The sequence below is a fragment of the Hippopotamus amphibius genome, chromosome 4 (genome assembly GCF_030028045.1).
Source record: "Hippopotamus amphibius kiboko isolate mHipAmp2 chromosome 4, mHipAmp2.hap2, whole genome shotgun sequence".
Taxonomy (NCBI): Eukaryota; Metazoa; Chordata; class Mammalia; order Artiodactyla; family Hippopotamidae; genus Hippopotamus; species Hippopotamus amphibius.
In genome coordinates, this window is record NC_080189.1 from 43,922,451 (window position 1) to 43,942,172 (window position 19,722).

The window sequence follows — 19,722 nt, forward strand, 5'->3', positions numbered from 1 at the left end:
CTAATAGTATCTCAACTGTGTATGATCATTGGCTGCTTTACAAGTTTTTGGCATAAAAGGAAATTACCTCAACATAATAAAAGCCATATATGACAAACCAACAGCCAACATCATTCTAAATGGTGAAAAACTGAAAGCATTCCCTCTAAGGACAGGAACAAGACAAGAGTGCCCACTCTCACCACTATTATTCAACATACTTTGGAAGTTTTAACCACAGCAATCAGAGAAGAAAAAGAAATAAAAGGAATCCAAATTGGAAAAGAAGTAAAATTGTCACTCTTTGCAGATGACATGATATTATACATAGAAAACCCTAAAGATTCTACCAGAAAACTACGGGCACTAATTGATGAAGTTAGTAAAGTAGCAGGATATAAAATTAATGCACAGAAATTTCTTGCATTCCTATACACTAACAATGGAAGAGCAGAAAGAGAAATTAAGGAAACTCTCCCATTCACCATTGCAACAAAAAGAATAAAATACCTATGAATAAACCTGCCTAAGGAGGCAAAAGACCTGTATGCAGAAAACTATAAGACACTGATGTTTTGATGTACCTCAAAAACTGGCACAAGAGTGTAAAGCAAGTATATTCCAATAAAGAGCTTTAAAAAAAAAAAGACACTGATGAAAGAAATCAAAGATGATACAAACAGATGGAGGGACATACCATGTTCTTGGATTGGAAGAACCAACATTGTGAAAATGACTACTACCCAAAGAAATTTACAGATGCAATGCAATCTCTATCAAATTACCAATGGCATTTTTCACAGAACTAGAACAAGAAATTTTACAATTTGTATGGAAACGCAAAAGAGCTGGAATAGCCAAAGCAATCTTGAGAAGGAAAGACAGAACTGAAGGAATCAGGCTCCCTGACTTCAAACTATACTACAAGGCTACAGTGATCCAGACAGTATGGTACTGACAAGAGAGCAGACAGTAGTATCAAGCAGTATCAGCAGTATTTTGTCTTGTGGAACTGAAAACCACAGCCACAGAAAGATAGAGAAAATGAAAAAGCAGAGGACTTTGTACCAGATGAAAGAACAGGATAAAACCCCAGAAAAACAACTAAACGAAGAGGAGATAGGCACCCTTCCAGAAAAAGAATTCAGAATAATGATCGTGAAGATGATCCAGGACTTTGAAAAAAGACTGGATGCAAAGATCGAAAAGTTTACCAAAGACCTAGAAGGAGTAAAGAGCAAACAAACAGAGGTATGCAACACAATAACTGAAATGAACAATACACTAGAAGGAACCAAAAGCAGATTAACTGAGGCAGAAGGGCGAATAAGTGAGCTGGAAGACAGAATGGTGAAAATCACTGATGCATAAAAGAATAAAGAAAAAGGAATGAAAAGAACTGAAGACAGCCTAAGAGACCTCTGGGACAGTGTTAAACACACCAACATTCACATTATAGGGGTCCCAGAAGGAGTGGAGAGAGAGAAAGGACCCGAGAAAATATTGGAAGAGATTATAGTTGAAAACTTGCCTCACATGGGAAAGGAAAAAGCTACTCAAGTCCAGGAAGTGCAGAGAGTCCCAGGCAGGACAAATCCAAGGAGAAACATGCCAAGACATATAGTAGTCAAATGGACAAAAATTAAAGACAGAGAAAAGTTATTAAAAACAACAAGGGAAAAATGACAAATACCATACAAGGGAACTCCCATAAGGGTAACAGCTGATTTCTCAGCAAAAACTCTGCAAGCCAGAAGGGAGTGGCATGATATATTTCAAGTGATGACAGGGAAGAACCTACAACCAAGAATACTCTACCCAGCAAAGATCTCATTCAGACTCGACGGAGAAATCCAAAGCTTTACAGACAAGCAACAGCTAAGAGAATTCAGCACCACCAAACCAGCCCTACAACAAATGCTAAAGGAACTTCTCTAAGCGGGAACCATAAGAGAAGAAAAGGACCTACAAAAACAACAACAAAACAATTAAGAAAATGGTAATAGGAACATACATATCAATAATTACCTTGCATGTAAATGGACTAAATGCACCAACCAAAAGACACAGATTGGCTGAATAGATACAAAAACAAGACCCATATATATGCTGTCTCCAAGAGACCCACTTCAGACCTAGGGACACATACAGACCGAAAGTGAGGGGATGGAAAAAGATATTCCTTGCAAATGGAAATCAAAAGAAAGCTGGAGTAGCAATAGTCACATCAGATTAAATAGACTTTAAAATAAAAAATGTTACAAGACACCCGAAAGGACATTACATAAAGATCAAGGGATCCATCCAAGAAGAGGAGATAACAATTATAAATATATATGCACCCAATATAGGAACCCTTCAATACATAAGGCAAATGCTAACAACTATGAAAGAGGAAATGCAAGGCAGAAATAGAGACACAGTTGTAGAGAACAAACACATGGACACCAAGTGGGGAAAGCAGGGAGGGCTGGAGGGGGATGAATTGGGAGATTGGGATACCAAATTGTATGCTCTAAATATATGCTGTTTATTGTCTGTTAATTGTATCTCAATAAAAGTTTTTAAAATAAGACAGTATGGTATTGGCACAAAAATAGAGATATAGATCAATGGAACACAATAGAGAGCCCAGAGATAAACCCACGTACATATGGGGATTTTATCTTTGACAAAGTAGGCAAGAATATACAATAGAAAAAAGACAGCCTCTTCAGTAAGTGGTACTGGGAAAATTGGACAGCTGCATGTAAAAGAATAAATTAGAACACTTCCTAACACCATACACAAAAATAAACTCAAAATGGATTAAAGACCTAAATGTAAGGCCAGACACTATCAAAATCTTAGAGGAAAATATAGGCAGAACACTCTATGACATAAACCAAAGCAAGATCCTTTTTGACTCACCTCCTAGAATAATGGAAATAACATCAAGAATAAACAAATGGGACCTAAGGAAACTTAAAAGCTTTTGCACAGCAAAAGAAACCATAAACAAGACAAGAAGACAACCCTCAGAATGGGAGAAAATATTTGCCAACAAAGCAATGGACAAAGGATTAATCTCCAAAATATGCAGGCAGCTCATGCAGCTTAATACCTAAAAAGCAAATAACCCAATCCACAAATGGGCAGAAGACCTAAATAGACATTTTTCCAAAGAAGACATGCAGATAGCTAACAAACACATGAAAAGATGCTCAACATCACTAATCATTAGAGAAATGCAAGTCAAAGCCACAATGAGGTATCACCTCACACCCATCAGAATGGCCATCATCAAAACATCTAGAAACAATAAATGCTGGAGAGGGTGCAGAGAAAAGGGAACCCTCCTGCACCATTGTTGGGAACGTAAGCTGATACAGCCACTATGGAAAACAGTATGGAGGTTCCTTAAAAAACTAAAAATAGAACTACCATATGAGCCAGCAATCCCACTCCTGGGTATATGCCCTGAGAAAACCATAATCCAAAAAGAAACATGTACCACAATATTCATTGCAGCACTATTTACAATAGCCAGGACATGGAAGCAACGTAAATGCCCAACAGATGAATGGATAAAGAAGATGTGGCACATATAGACAATGGAATATTACTCAGCCATAAAAAGGAGTGAAAGTGAGATATTTGTGGTGAGGTGGATAGACCTAGAGTCTGTCATACAGAGTGAAGAAAGCCAGAAAGAGAAAACCAAATATCGTATGCTAACTCACATACATGGAACCTAAAAAAATGGTACTGATGAACCCAGTGACAGGGCAAGAATAAAGATGGAGATGTAGAGAATGGACTTGAGGACATGGGTTGGGGGGTGTGGTGGGGAAGGGGAAGCTGGGACAAAGTGAGAGAGAAGCATTAACATTTATACACTATCAACTGTAAAACAGATAGCTAGTGGGAAGTTGCTGCATAACACAGGGAGATCAGCTCAATGATTGGTGATGAGTTAGAGGGCTGGGATAGGGAAGTTGGGAAGGAGTTGTGGGGGGGCGGTTATGGGGATATATGTATACATACAGCTGATTTACTTTGTTGTACAGCAAAAACTGGCACAACAGCGTAAAGCAGTTGTATTCTAATAAAGAGCTTAAAAAAAGAAGCTTTTGAATGAGATACGCAGAAGACATAGGCTGAAAATCTGAAAGGAATGTGACCCCCATCCAGTGGAGTAGTGAGCTGGAGCCAGACGGTACTCACTCAGGAGAAAGGGACTGTGGGCATTGCATTGCTTACAAATTCTGCACTCAGTGACATCACCTTGGTAGCTTGAAATCAACATCGATGGGCATATTTATATCAAGGAAAGGGGCCTATGCTACAAATCAGGAAATTATATATATATAATTCCTGAGAGAGAGAGAGAGATCTGTCTTACCAGCACCCCTTTCTCCATCTCAAATATCTCCGTATCTCCACACTACTTTTCTAATTAAAGGGTTCAAGTAATTATCCTAAATCAGTACAGAATTTGAGGGCTGGGAATTGTGACTTTATCTGTTTAATCTTTTCCCTTGAACCCCTTAGGAGAGTGGGGAGCTGCAGAAGTCGCAGACAAGACCTGCTCCTTAGGTCTTTGTAGAGATATTCCCCTTTTCAACCAACCGTCTCCATCTCTGCAGTCCTCTGTACTTAATCTCTCTATTCTCTCTCCTTTCTCAGCACATTCCTTTTCTTCAGTAGCGCCATTAACTCTCCCCACGTCTAACAGACTCTGGCCCTGGCCTACAGCTCTATGTTAATGAAATTTTTCTTTAACTAGGCTTCCCTTTGTTCTGAAGAGAGTGGAATGAGTTTTTTTGTGAGGGGGAGGGGATAACTGGCTTAGATTACATGTCTGCTTTCTCTCTCAGTAGGCTTATAGATTATTTTCTCGTGAATCACCTAAAGAAAAACAAATTAACTACTATGATTAGGTTTCTTCTTCCAAAGAGAAACTAGAGTTGGCTCACTTGAGGAACTCAAATTCACATATTAGCAATGACATTGGCCCTACCTTGGTCTTCTGCTGAAGATGTAGTAGCATCCTTCCTGGACCCATCCTTGTTACAAAGGCCCATGTTAGCTGAGTCATCATAGATGGAGGCCCAATCATCAAGGATGCTTATGTGTTTCAGTTCAGTCATTTGTTGTCCTGATGTCTTACTGTGTTTTACTGTTATGATTTGGGGCTCTCAGACAAACATGGTAGGAAGAGGCAGTTCTCTTTAATGTTTGCAAAGAAAATAAACAGACATTGTAGGTTTCAGGGCTCTGACTCAGTTACTTAAGGTTTAAGTCCCTGCAAAAGGGATCACCCCTGGATAATAGCCATTGCAACCTTTTGTTTACAGCAATGAGTGTAGCTTCTGGTCAAACAGCTTCTATAAAGCTGGAGGAAGCCTATTGGAAACAGACTCTCCTACAGCCCCAAACTTACTCATCCACCATTCTGCTAATGCAGAGAGTGCAATTAAAATGCAGCTTTTTCTGTAAGACTTACTTTAGTTTATCCCTCCAAATTTTTAGGAGGCACTCACTTGCTGAAGATTAATACTCTGCATGAAGAAGATTAAATACACAATTCCAGCTGTCAAGAGGCGATTAGGGAAATCATTCTACCTTTTGAATTTTAGCTCCCAGCTACCCCTAGTACATTGCTTGAGGCTATTGATTGACTTCAATTTCTACAATGTCAGGAAATGTTTCAAAAATAATATTTTACTTTCAATGCTGCAGCACAATGTAATAAGCAAGAACAAGAACTTCGGAGTCAGTTACCTGGGTTTGACTTTCAACACTGTGTGTTACTTACTAGCTGTGTGATCTTGGGAAAATTACTTAACCTATTTGTGTCTCTGCATTCTTCTCTGTGAAATGGGGAAATTTTTGCCTCAGAGGGTTGAGCATTAAATAAGTTAATATTTATAGAATCTGTAAAAGTAGTCCCTACACATGATAAGGGCTGCATAAGTGTTCATTAAATAAAATACATTTAAACATGAAGTATTAATAATAGTAATAAACTTATAATCCGCTATTACATGTAGCAACAAAGTGAATACAAATCCTTCATGACATTTAACAGATGAGGAAACTGAGGATTTGAAAAAATAATGATTTCCTAGAGCCAGGAGAGTAGTGTAATCCAACAGGGTCTGGATTCTAAATGTGGTCTCATGAGTTGTCCTCTGCATCATAAGCTGAGCTGGAAAAGTCAGACCTGCTAAATGACACTGCCTTTGAGGTACATGGGATGGACACGCCAGGACAGGAGCCAGGAAATGCACAAGTGGAAAACTTTAGAATTTCAAACCTATTTACTTGTCTTTTTCCAGATAGTCTAAACTTTCTTTCCTGTATTTACCCTTCCACCTAGGAGAACGTATGGTTTTGATTGTCACTGAAAAAAAACATTGATTCAGCCTCTTGGTTCTTTCCATCTGCCAAGTGATGGAGAGGTGTCTTGGGATTTTGCATGTGTGTTTAAATACTTTTTAAAAAAGTGTGACTCTTATAACAAGTATTTTTCAGTTGCCACATTACATTTCAGAACCACCTACACACACACACACACACACACACACACACACATATTTATTTCAAACATAAATATATATATTATATATAAAACTTTAATTTTTTTCAAGTGCCTGCCATTTTCCATGGATTGCTGACAGTTCCTACTTTCCCACTGTGTAAAATTTTGGCAAAGTTATTATTCTCCACACTGAGTTTATTCTGCTTAGCTGAAGTACTCTGCACTAACTTTAACTATTTTTCTATAGTTTCTTTCAAGGGAAATTGACACTGTGATTCATCAGTGACTAGACATGAGTGCTCTATCAGGCAATGTTGCAAAGTCCAATTTCTAGAAATTTCTGGTTGGTGATATATTGAATGGGTAACGTTTTCCCACCTGCTAACATGGTAAAGTACAGTGGTTTATAAACTGCGCTGGTGGACCCCTGGAGGGAGCAATGGTGAACAGCCAGTGTGCATTTGGTGGCCAACGATGGTGATGGATGCATCCTTTTTGATTGTTTTGTGACTCTGCCTTACAATGTGGTTAAATATTCTTATTATCACCTTCCCCACAGGTCTTATGGGCAGGATATGGGAAGCATCCAGTAGGTGGGTCTTCAGGACACACCCTTGCTTTGAATTTATCATCTTTTTGTATTGCCTTCCCCATCTTATTTTATTTGGAGAAAGAGTCCAGTGGCTAAGAATATTTTGAACCAGTGGTGTGTGAGTCTAGTATAGTGTTGAATCAGAAGATTAGGATAGAGCTTCTGTCAAAACAAGTAGCAACACCTTGAAAAAATTACCTAACTTTCTGACTGTGGTTTCTTGATTTAAAAAAGGAAGAGGTTTGACTAGGTGATCTTCAATTTTTTTCTCCCACTCTAATTTAGTGTGATTCGCCGGGACAAATTACAAAACACTTACGCCAGCAACACAAGCTGTTATTAAAAGAAAGATGTAGACAGCAATGTGAGAAGAGAAGGTTAGTGGTTGCAGCAGTCAGGAAGGGAGAGAAAGGTAAAGGAAGCACAATATATGAAGCACAATACATTAACACCAAGGGTTCATCTTACAGCCGAGGAAATGGCACTGTGCCCACGCAAACCCCAAGTGGCCAAATCACCCCATGAAGTGTTACTAGATTTTTTTTATCAATTTTTCATGTTCACTAGGATTTCAAGCAGATTAAGAGCTTGAGGCTGTAGATTTGAAATAGAAGGCTGGAACTCAATAAAGTGGGAAGTTTGGTAGGTGCTTATGTTTGGTCTCTGAGGAAAATCATGATAATTGCTTACCTTGATTTTCTGCAGACTTTCCCGTGGGTGAGACTGCGGAATTCCTCGAATTTTTGTCCTTGGATGATTGAGCAGGTCTGGGAGTCTCAGGGCTTCCTTAATTAAGATCAGAGGAAATAAATAGTGAGATCTAAATGTGTTAGGGTAGGATTTTAAAAAGATCTGCTGACTCCTGAGTTTTCATATTTGTTTCATTTGGGGAAAAGGTTAATTTTTCAGAATTTCCACCTTTCTCTCTGCCTCTATATTTTCTCTGTTCACTGGGAGGATTGATTGCTGAGTGCCTGAGGCTCTGGTGTGAGCTTTTAATCTTTCAAAAGCCAATTAATATCCAAATCAAGTTGGCCCACCACTGTTGAGGTAATGCATCCATAAGTAGTTAAAGGAAAATGATTTAAAATTTATCTGGCCAAATATGACAACATTCTTGGTCCTTTGAGAAAAACCCCATAGAACATGTCATAAGAGGTAAACACTGGCCTAATGACAGATTCCTGTGAGTGTAAATCAGGAACTCAGTTTAACCGATTTGTGTAAGAGAAGAGACAGCTTTTCTGAAATTCCATGATTTAGTCCTTTCCTTTGATATGAAAGCTTTGTGGGAGGGAAAAAAAAATCATTTCCTAATCGTTGTAAAGAACTCATTTACTTCCCTTCCATGCAGTGATTTTTCATTTTTATGACTGTAAATTATTGAAGTACTTTTGTGGCCTGAAGCCTGAGGAGGTGGTCCTCAGAGAGCCAGAACCAGACTGGGGTAAACAAGTGCCCAGCTGATTAATGGGCCCTGTCCTATTACTTTGTCTAAAGTTTCTCAGGTGAGCAGTTGCCTTATAATTTTATTTTATAAGAATGAGAGTTAAGGGACCTTGGTGCACACGCACGGCTCCCTTCAATCATTTCATCAGAATAGCTTTCAATTTTCAGGGACTTGTGTGAGAAAAAGGAGGAAGATCGAACTTAAATTCCTTGAGGACCATGCACATTTTGTGGACACCATATCGTGGCAGGTGGAAAGCTGTCAGGTGAGTAATTTTTAATAAAGCTGCTTTGCCCGCTATCTTGTTCAGCCTTTTGTCTTGACCAGTTTCCTCTTTGCTTTTGAGGAGAGGTAACTAAGGGTGGTGGCATGGAAGAAGCAGTTAGGTGTCAAAAAATGTAGGTTTGAACACCTGTCTGAGCCTCTGCATCCAGCTCTCCAACATGGTAGAGAGTGATCATATTTTCCCTTACTTCACACAAAGGTAGTTGAAACACAAGTGAAATAATGTCAGGATGCGGCCATTGAAAGTTCACTGTTGTCACTTGTTTTTCTCAGGGAGAAACTCAAAGCTTTTTTCTACTTGACTCTACCCTTGAGAAAGAGTTGCTGAGGGGAAGAGGTCAAGGTTAGGTTGTTTTATGGCTCAGTGAGAGTGTGGAGTCTCACCCTCCGATGGCCAGGGGAGCTCTTTCTGGAGTTCCACCTGGTAGGAAGTGAACTCTAGGGGAGCCAGCTCAGCTATTTCCATCTCTTCATAGATTTTGGGGTACAACTTAGACCACAAGCACTGAGGCAGTTTCATACAGAAAAATTCATACAGAATTTTTCCCTAACTGCTATATTTTTTACAGTCAGTGTAGGGTTTTTTTGTTGTTATAAATATTTGTGCTTTCTTGGACGATCGTTATATTCTCAAATAGCAAGGTTATATGGGGGTTTAGACTATGTGTGTAAGGCTAAAAGACCAATCTCAACCATTTTCAAGAACAAAAATAAAGTTTCTTTGCAGTACCATGAATACTGACTGACCAGAAATGACTGCTTCACACTGACAATATTGAAACCAGAAAACCTTTCCCCTGCAACTGCCTTAAGATAGCCAGAGAGCTACACACACACACACACACACACACACACACACTCACAGGCCTCAGAGAAAGGTTTCCAGGGACTGTGATGAGTAGAGCATTGACCATGGGCCATTTAACCAGAGATGATTTCTTTCTGCAGCTGTCAGTGACCTGCCCACAGACCCTCACCCACCCCGGTGTCGCTGGAAGCAAGGTCCTGCACTGCCTGGGGGTATCTGCTGTCTGTGGGAGAGTGCACGGCACCCATCCCTCCCCACTGCCCAGCAGGTCGGAAGTCCCGGGAACACGCTCCACCAAAGAGTAATGAGAACTGATGTCATCAATGGTAGAGTCTAGGTGGTGGTGTGTGGGCACACAAGGCACAATCTCCACTTTTCTGAATGTTTGAAAATGTTCATAGTATGTTGGATGGGATGGTATTGTAAAAAGCAGATGTGGGAAAATATTTACCACACATTGTTCAGTAAAAGTGAAGTGAAGTTTACAAAGCAGTGTACACTATGATCATACTTTTGTAAATATAAAATGCATATGTATATTTATCATGCTAAGTGTATACACACATATAAAGATAGATGATAGATAGATAGATATGTGTATGTCATTTTCAATATCCTTACCTGTATTAAAATATTTCCAGAAGTTAAAACAGCAGAAAGATAGCAAGTATTAGCTGTGCGTAGTAGGCATACAGAGAATTTTAAAATTAATTAATTATTTATTAAAAATTTTTTTTTATTCTCTTAAACTTCCAGATATTATACAATGTATCTGTTTATACAGTCAGATTAAAAACCATATCAATTTCAAATTGTGTTTTGAAGAGTGTTTAATGACTGGGGGAAATAAATATATACTTGGTTGTTGTTTTATGATATGATTACAATTGAAAAACTACATATGTGATTATGAAGGATGTAAGAGCTTTTTATTGCTGTTAGCTAAGGAGAAACAAATAAGAGTATATTGGAAGTTAAATCACAAGTGTAATTATGCTTATCTCTGAGATGTGCTTTTATGGGGAATTTGTTTTCTTAAATTCTTAAAGCGTTTTGTATATCCAGACTTTCTACAAAAACATTAATTAAAAACATTAATTAAAACAAAAGCCCACTTTATTTTAAAGGGAGAAGGCTTAAGTCCTTATTGCAGGTCCAACTCTTTTTGAACCTGTGCTTATCTCATAAGACTGTCATGAGTTTCAAATGTATGAGAAAACATTTTCTTAAAGGTAAAAATGAAGAAATTATAACATATATCCAGGTAATTTTCTTATAGCTATTCAACTCAAGAGGTAATTGTAAGCATTAAGAATGTGAGACTCTTAGTACAAATAAAATCTTCAGGCTTTACTGATTCACCTTTCAGGAGGTTCATTTTTTACTGAATAGCCAGAGCATAACAAGCTTCATAAGTCATTCTCTAAGTTGCAGAGCGGTAAGACTCCATAGTAGGGGAGAATTTTATTAATCCTTTGCGTGCCAGGGCTCTCTTTATTCTACACGCAGAGCCCACAGAGACATCGCTCTTTGGAAACATGTAGACCCTCTAGATGGGCTTGACGTTGGTACACAGAGGCAGCTGTGAGGCAGCCTAGGTCCCTTAGAATGTGGGATAGCTTGACTGCCGTCAGTTACTTCCCTTTCTGTACGCTCTTTGCCAGTTCTTCATCTAGCAAACTTTATCCCTCCACTCACTGGATTCTGGGCTGTCCTGAATGCTTTCACCAATAAAATATGGTAGAAGTGACATTGTGCCCACTTTGGGGCTAGGTTTTGGGAGGCCTGGCAGTTTCTGCTTCCTAAGTGTTGAGCCCTGAGCTGCATGTAAGAAGCCCAGACTAGTCTTCTGGAAGAGATGTCATGTACAGGAGCCCTGAGGTGTCCAATGTGTGACCTTCTTCCACTAAACACTTAGTCTCTCTTCCTCTGCCATGTATAAAGCATCTACCTCTGTTAGGGAAACAAGAGTTCATCCAGCTTTATCATGACCAGGTTGGCAGGTTTAATGTCTGTTTTGAGAGTGGCATTGAGAGGAATAGATGGTTCAGGGTGCTCCTTGGGCACCAGCTCTAAGCTGCATTCCCCAATCAGCTTCATCAGTGATAAGGCCCTTGTGTTCTCCATCTGTCTGACTACATTGTCTGATTTCTCAACCTTGAGGTGGGGATTGGGGAAGAGGTTTGATATATTATCATCTGCTCAAAGCTTGACACTTGAGAACTTTATCTATGTAATTCTAGCGTGGATCCCTTGTCATTGATTTTGTTTGCATTACAGGGAGCCATTTCAGTTATGTACAGATGTCTCCAGGTCATCAGAGTATTCTGAAACAATTAACCCCTGCCATACAAGCATAATCAGCTCCAAAGTTTCAGCTGATGGGCAAAACACACATACATTTTAAATATTAATGTGAAAACTACTGTGCTTCTATTAATGGAAAAGAAAGTTCAAGCTGTAAGCTGTTAATATCAATAATGAGTGTTAGTAATTACATACTGTAGATAATTACAATTGCTATCATTATGCAATTAAAGTGAAAAAAAAAACTTCTGAAGTAACAGGGATTTTGGTAATAGTGGCAACATTAGTGTCTGCCATTTTGCCAGTTTGTTTTGCTTGTTTGTTTTTTTGTTGTTGTGCAAATGACAAGCCATGGTTGAAATGTATCTGGGACACAATTTTGTTACAAATTAAAATATTATTAAAGATAAAACTCTAGCTCTAAAAAATTGAAAAGTACATGAGCAAAAACATGTCATATGCCTCTGAGCTGACTACAACTGGCTTCAACATTGTAGAAGTGAAAAAATCCTCTTTTGTGTAGCAAAAGTGGGTGATTTATCAATGTATGGGTGGACAGTGTGAAAACTCATAAAGGTACCAAATGAACGGATGTATGTCTTCGATTATAGTTCTGTTATCTTTGCTCTTTCATTTTGGAACATCAATTACTCGTATCAGTCTTCTGTATTCATCAACTCTCTTATTGTTTAAATCTCTGCTCATTTTTCAAATATTTTGGGAAGTTATCCCATTTTGCCTCTCCATCATTACCTGTAATCCCTGCATTTCTGTGCTTTTCATGAAGATCATAGTTTCTTAAACGCTTTTGACAGATAGTAATGATGATGCCAAAAACATTTTGAAGACTAATAATGTGCTACCCCAAATAGTCATTGTTTTGTGTACATAATCCCATTGCAGGTATCAGGAATGGGAGTCTTACAAAGGCCAGGCAAACTGTACAAGATTGTAAAGTTATTAAATAATGAAACTGGAATCAAAACCTGTTTCTCTGATTTCAAAGCCCACATCTTCAACAACTTGATTATATGGTCACATGGTTTCTGAAATTTTACTCTGGGTCCTGCATAGATCATTTTCATTTGTGTCTCTCCTCTGAATCACCCTTACGTAGGGCCATTTTGCATTCCCTTCAGCAAACAGAAACTCTAATAGGCTTAATAGATGTTTTCTCTTTCCTTTTCTGCCTATAACGTAAATTTCCTTGTTTCCATTATCCATTTTACATTTAATCTACCAAACAAAAATTACTTCCATTTGTACTTCTTTTTTACTGTTCCTGTTTATAATAAAAGAGGTTCTTCATCCTGCCAACAGTTAATTTCTCTATCTACCCTGCATCCCATACCCCCTACAGCTCTCTCATCAGAGACTTGCCCCATTGATCATTCTCTCTCCTCTCTGCATGTTCCTTCCCAATGGCATTTGAAAAATCCTCTCACAGGTAAAGATGATGAAGTATTTTAACTACATCCAGAGGTCTACAATTAGGTGTTTAAGACATTATCTCTGAGTTGGGAAGAAAATATTAAAATTCTCGTTTGTGTATGTTTTCTCATTCTTATTTCTGTTTTCCTTTCCTTTTTTATTTTTTATTCTTTATTAAAGTGTAGTTTCTGTACAATATCGTATAAGTTACAGGTGTACAATACAGTGATCCACAATGTTTATATCCTTGTAACTTATTTTATACCTGATAGTTTGTACCTCCTACTCTCCTACCCTATATTTTCTCTCCCCTCTTCCTTTGCTCTTATATTATATCATACATATTATATAGGCATAATAGGACATGCATGTAATTTATAAACAAGTAAACAAATACATAGTAAGAAAAAAAAGGAAAGAAAAATCCCCTCACGTTTAAAACAAATTAAAAAGGAAACAATGCAAAAAACTCCTTCAACCCATGTTTTCCTCTGACTACTTCCTGACTTGCCCTGCTACAACCAACCCTCCTGAAAAAATTTCCTAAATTTCCTGTCTCCATATCCTCATGCTTTATCCATTTCTCAAGCTAAAATAATGTGGGTTAGTGACCTCCACCCTGGCCCCACTGCCCATGGTGTGGTTCTCATTTGTTGAATCAGATGGGCACATTTTCATGCTTGGCTCAGTTGCCCTTCAGCATTATCTGTCTCTGTGTGCAACCCACTCCTAGAAACTCTCTCTCCCAGGCTCCCTTCCTTGTGCAAAACATTCTTGTCTTTTCTTCCTTCTTCTTGAGATGCTTCCTCTGCGTCTCCTTAGCAGGCTCTTGTGTCTCTACCCATCTCTTAAACGTTCACACTACTCATTCTTTAGTGATCTTTCCCTTTCGCCTTTCTAGATGTGTTTTGAATACATCTGCTACTTTCTGTCGGCACTGAGGGGAACCTACCTTCCAGCAACAAGGTTCAACCTAGTTTTCCTGCTTTTGGTCTTGCTGTATTGGTCATTCTAAAATATGAATCTGAGCTTGCTGCTTCCCTACTTAAAATAATTTAATGGCTTCTTTGTGAACTGCGGTGGGACTCAAACTACTTCCTATGCCTTAAACATTTAAACTGGGCCAAATTAATGTTGATTTATAAATTTATGGGTTAGAATTCCAGCAGTGTGGCGGGATCCCCCACTATTAGAGGAGGTGGCTTTCTCCCCATCTGACCACCTTCACTGTGTTCCACAGAAGGCAGTTCTGTCTCTGAGTCACACAAGACCTCCCTGGGGAGCCAAGAAGATGTCTCTGAGGCCCCTTTCTTGTGGCTGCAGAGGGAAGCACTTTTTGATGGGTTCCCAGAGAAGCACAGAGCTCTGCTAAACCCAGCCGGCAGGAACAGGAAGATTTCACGTAGAATGGTCTGTAGCTGCATTGAAAGTGATTATTTGTTCCACTGGGAAGGTAGATGCTACTTCAGAGAACTGGAGTTGAAAACTCTGTTCCAAGATCTTGAAGCCAAAATCTTTCTTCCTGGGGTGAGTCTGGTCTGGATAGGTCTAAAGTCAAAGATGGGCAGCATCCTGAAGAGGACAGGAGGATGTATAAGACGAAACAGTGGAAACAAACCCATTTTCCTAAGAGATTTAACAGAAATTGTTTAAATGATGGCAAAAAAGGGAATACCAGGATCTCAGAGCATTTAAAAAAAAGGAGAGTCTTTCAATATCCAAGCATCTACAAAAGCTAGAGACCATGTTATCTGAAATACACCAGGCAAGAGGGTTTGATAAACCAGGGCTAGGCAGCCTTGGACTGTGCCTTTGGGACAACGTTGGTGACCCCAGGAAGAGTGGGTGGGCTAAACCAAACCTTTGGTTTTCGGAAGCTTTGTTGTCTTTTCTTTCCCATCTTATCACCTGCTGCTTCCAGGTCATTCTGAGAGAGAAAGGATCTGAGAAAAGAAAACAGGTGGACCTGTATCGGCAACTGTATCAATTTCCTAGGGCTTGTAACAAAGGACCACAAACTAGGCGGCTTAAAACAACAGACATTTATTTCCTTATAGTTTTGAGTGCCGGAAGTTCAAATTAAGGTATGGGCAGGGTCATGCTCCCTCCAAAGGCTGTTCTATAGGAGAATTTGTGCTTTTCTCTTCCAGCTGCTGGTGGATCCAGGCCCTCCTTGGCTTGCAGCAGCCTGACTCTGACGTTTGCTTCCGTCTTCCCATGGCCTTCTATGTGTGGTCTCCCCTTCTCTTCTGAGGGCACTTGTCATTGAATTTAGGGCCCACCCTAATTCAGGATGAGCTTATCCTGAGATTTTCAACTTGGTTACATCTGCAAGGACCCTTTTCTCCAAACAAGGTGACGGTCACAGGTTCTGAAGGACATTCAACCCACTATGGCAAACTTTGAGGACACATCCTCTACGATAGCATTGATGATAGAAACCGAGACCTGCCTCTTAAGACGGCTCAGGTCACAAGTTGACTCTGAGTTACACTGCTCATCTGGGTTGTCTTCAACCATTCGTTTAGGGGTCACTGGTCCTCTTCTTCACAGCCATCCAGCCACACTGGCTCTGCATCAGGTCCTTGAATTCACCAAACCCCTTCCCATCTCAGAGTCTTTGCACTTTCTGCAAGGAAAGCCCTCAACTGCACAATTTTTTGCGTGTCTCAGTCCCTCTTGCTCTATAATTCTCATCTTTAATGATTATCTCTTCCCCGACAGACCTTCTTTGACAACTCTGCTATTTTTTTTTTTATCACAATGCTGTCTGTTTCCTTTAAAGCACTGATCACCATTTTCAACCACTTACTTGATTATTTTCCCTTTTCCCCACTAAGCTGAAGTGACAAGTAGGCAAGAGACAGGTCTACCCTGTTTACCCTACATACCCAGCACCAGGCACAGGGTCAGAAATGCTAATTATTGATAAAAAAGGATGGAACACATTGAATGAATAGGCATGTATTTGTGACATACGCATTTCTTTTCTTCTTTTTTCATCTTAACTTTCTTACATGATTATCCCAAATTTAGTCTTATTGTTATTTAAACCCTGTTGACATAATAACTGATGGATGGCATTTTGCTTCTCCTCCTCTAAATAGTTTACCGTATCTTTCTGAATTCTATGGGAATTGAGAGCAAAACAACTAAGCAGTTGTTTCTGTTGCACCAAGCACATTGGCTGCAGTGTTTTGTGGTCATGACAGTTTCCTCCAAGGAAAGGCATTAAGTACAAGGGAGGAGAGGAGGCCATAGCTCCGAGGACAATCGCCAAGCTTTTGAGGTAGTGTAGCAGTAAAGATGGATGAGCAGCCTGCCAGCTCCCGTGCTTGTGCAGATCGGCTTTTGAATTTTCCCTGCTAAAATGACAGCAGCCTATGCAGCCGTAAGCTATAATACAGTTCTCATATTTTGGTGAAGATTCCTTTATTAAAACTGTCTTCTTCATTGCCTTTATAAAAATGATACATTCTTATTGTAAAAATTCAATCATTATAAAAATGTATAAGAATGAGAGTTAAAAAAAAATCCCCCAAACTCCACCACTGAGAAATATAGTGAACATTAAACAGGCATGATTCCAGGCAGCTCTTAGTGCATATATACACATGGAAGCATGTATGGTTAGGTAAATAGTCTGAGAAATAATTTCCATAATGACAGGATGATACTTTACTTAATATAATATTTTTGGTAAGAAGGTGCGAAGTTTATTTTTATATGAATTAAACAGAAGGAAAAGAAGTTGATTTGATACTGAAGTATTTACTGAATTTATTTTTTTAAACAGAATAACTATTAGATTCTAGAAGATCATTCTAAAATTAAGGGAACGGGACTTCCTAGGTGGTGCAGTGGTTAAGAATCCTCCTGCCAATGCAGGGGACATGGGTTCTATCCCTGCCCCAGGAAGATACCACATTCCATGAGCCACAACTATTGAGCCCGTGTGCTGCAACTATTGAAGCTCATGTGCCTAGAGCCCATGCTCCGCAACAAGAGAAGCCACCACAATGAGGATCCCACACACCACAAAGAAGAGTAGCCCCTGCTCGCCACAACTAGAGAAAGCCTGTGCACAGCCACGAAGACCAAATGCAGCCAATAAAATAAATAAATATATTAAAAATTAAATTAAATTAAAGGAGAAATTACTTTAAATACTGCAAGAATTGTCACAGTTGTTTACCCTTCAATCTACTTTTAAAGGAATCCATGCTTCCTACCAGAATGTCTCCATTCTAAGCTTCTTTATTTGAATATATAGAGGCAGTATTCCTTAAAGTCTAAGCCTGGTTGCCTTTTTTTTTTCATACACAATGAACATTTATCACCTCCTTAAGTTGTTCTTAATTGTATGTCTCAAGAATACAACTCTTTCCAGACACCTCCCTCTTGGATTCTCTCTCCTCATCCTCCAATCTATACAAATGACTCTCTACTCATACGTAAAACCGTTAATTTGGGAGCTTTCTTCTACTACTCTCCTACTTTGGATTCACTGTTTTTTAAGATATCATGTCTTTCTCTTTCTTAATTATGTTCTTATTTTGCTAGAGCATATTTTAATCAAATTCCCCAATAATGTATGTGGGGAAGAAAAACACTTCTAAGTCACTTCATATCTCAAACAGCCTTTATTTGTTAGAATGATAGTTTGGCTGGGCTTAGAATTGATTGTTATGGGTTCTCAGCGGCCATTTCATCTAAGACACAACCTAAAAATGCATTTCCTCTGGGGATATCCCTTTGTCTTATTGCTATTTGGAGATTAACTCACTGGTTTCCAGTACTCCACGTACAGAAAAGAGGGCTTCTCAACCCACATGCTTGTCACAGATTCCCTTCTAGAGTCTAGATTCACATATGAAGATTATCAGAACATTGCAAAATGCTTTTGTCTCATACCAAACACTGACCTTAAGTGGCAGTGATCTGTGGTTCTGGGTTAGGCGGTCTCAATGACAGATTAACTCACGCCCAGATCTTTGACTACAAGGAAATATCAAACTTTCCTAAAGGTACAGTGCCAGGTCATGCTGGTCGACAGGTGTTTAGGGCAGAGCCTGTGTGATGTTTCAGGGCAGGTTCCATATGTATGAAGGCTATCTGTTCTGGAAGGTGACATTCCCAGTGAAGGTTTTCCAGCTTCTGGGTGTGGACATCCTAGTGGTCACCAACGCAGCTGGAGGGCTCAACTTCAAGTTTGACATTGGAGATATCACTCTAATCCGTGATCACATCGATCTACCTGGTTTCTCTGGTGAGAATCCTCTCAGAAAGCCCGACGATGAGAGGTCTGGAGTTCGTTTCCCTGCCATGTCTGATGCTTATGACCGGGATATGAGGCAGAAGGCTCATAGTATGGGGGAGCAGAGAGAGTTACAGGAAGGCACCTACGTGATAGTGTGGCAGAGTGTCGTCTGCTGCAGAAGCTGGGGGCGGATGCTGTTGGCATGAGCATATTACCAGAAGTTATAGCTGCAAGGCACTGTGGACTTCAAGTCTTTGGCTTCTCCCTCATCACTAACAAAGTCATCTTGGATTATGAAAGCCAGGAGAAGGCCAAGCACGAGGACGTACTAGAAGCCGGGAAGCAAGTCATGCAGAAATTGGAACAGTTTGTCTCCATTCTTATGGCTAGCATTCTGCTGCCTGATGATGCCAGGTAACCAGCCCTGGAGTGGTCTGGCCTCTCTCTTCTGGGATCCAAGGAGCTGCTCCCTACTTTGGCCTCTTGCTGGAGTCATGTGCCTCTGCCCTTAGGTAGTGGCAGAAAGGAGAGTCACCTTCCCTACTTCTCCCACCAGACCTTTCTGCTGCTGGGTCCTCTTCTACTTAGTTGTCATCCCAAAATTATTTCTATCCCTATTCCTCTTCAAGAACTGGAGCCAAAGCCCTACCACACATCTGAGGATATGCACAGGATTTAACTTGGGGCCATCGAACTCAGCACAGTACTGCTAGCTTTTTGAGATGATCCTCTCACATTCCTGGGGACTCAGTTCTGCTTCCTCAAGGCACTGGAGACCACACAAGGAAGAGCCTATTCCTTTTGGACTTTTATACTATCATATTTTGAAAATAAAGAGAAAGATGGAAAAAAAAAAGACGTAAAGTTAACTTTATTAGAAATTTCCAAACACTTCTGTAAAATTATTCACATTTTACACTTCCACCAGCAAAGTGTGAGATTTCTAGTATCTCCGTATTTTTGCTAACATTGGACCGTTAGTGTTTTCATTGTAGTCATTGTACTGGGTATGTAGTCATATGTATTGTGGGTTTAATTTGCATTTCTGAGATGAAAATTTTTGCATCTTTTCATACACTTAACA

At 39.5% G+C, this 19,722-nt stretch overlaps 1 pseudogene; it reads left to right on the plus strand.

Moving 5' to 3' along the window:
* The first annotated feature begins 18,210 nt into the window (after positions 1-18,210).
* LOC130851864 (purine nucleoside phosphorylase-like) lies at positions 18,211-19,056 on the plus strand (annotated as a pseudogene).
* The last annotated feature ends 666 nt before the right edge of the window (positions 19,057-19,722 follow it).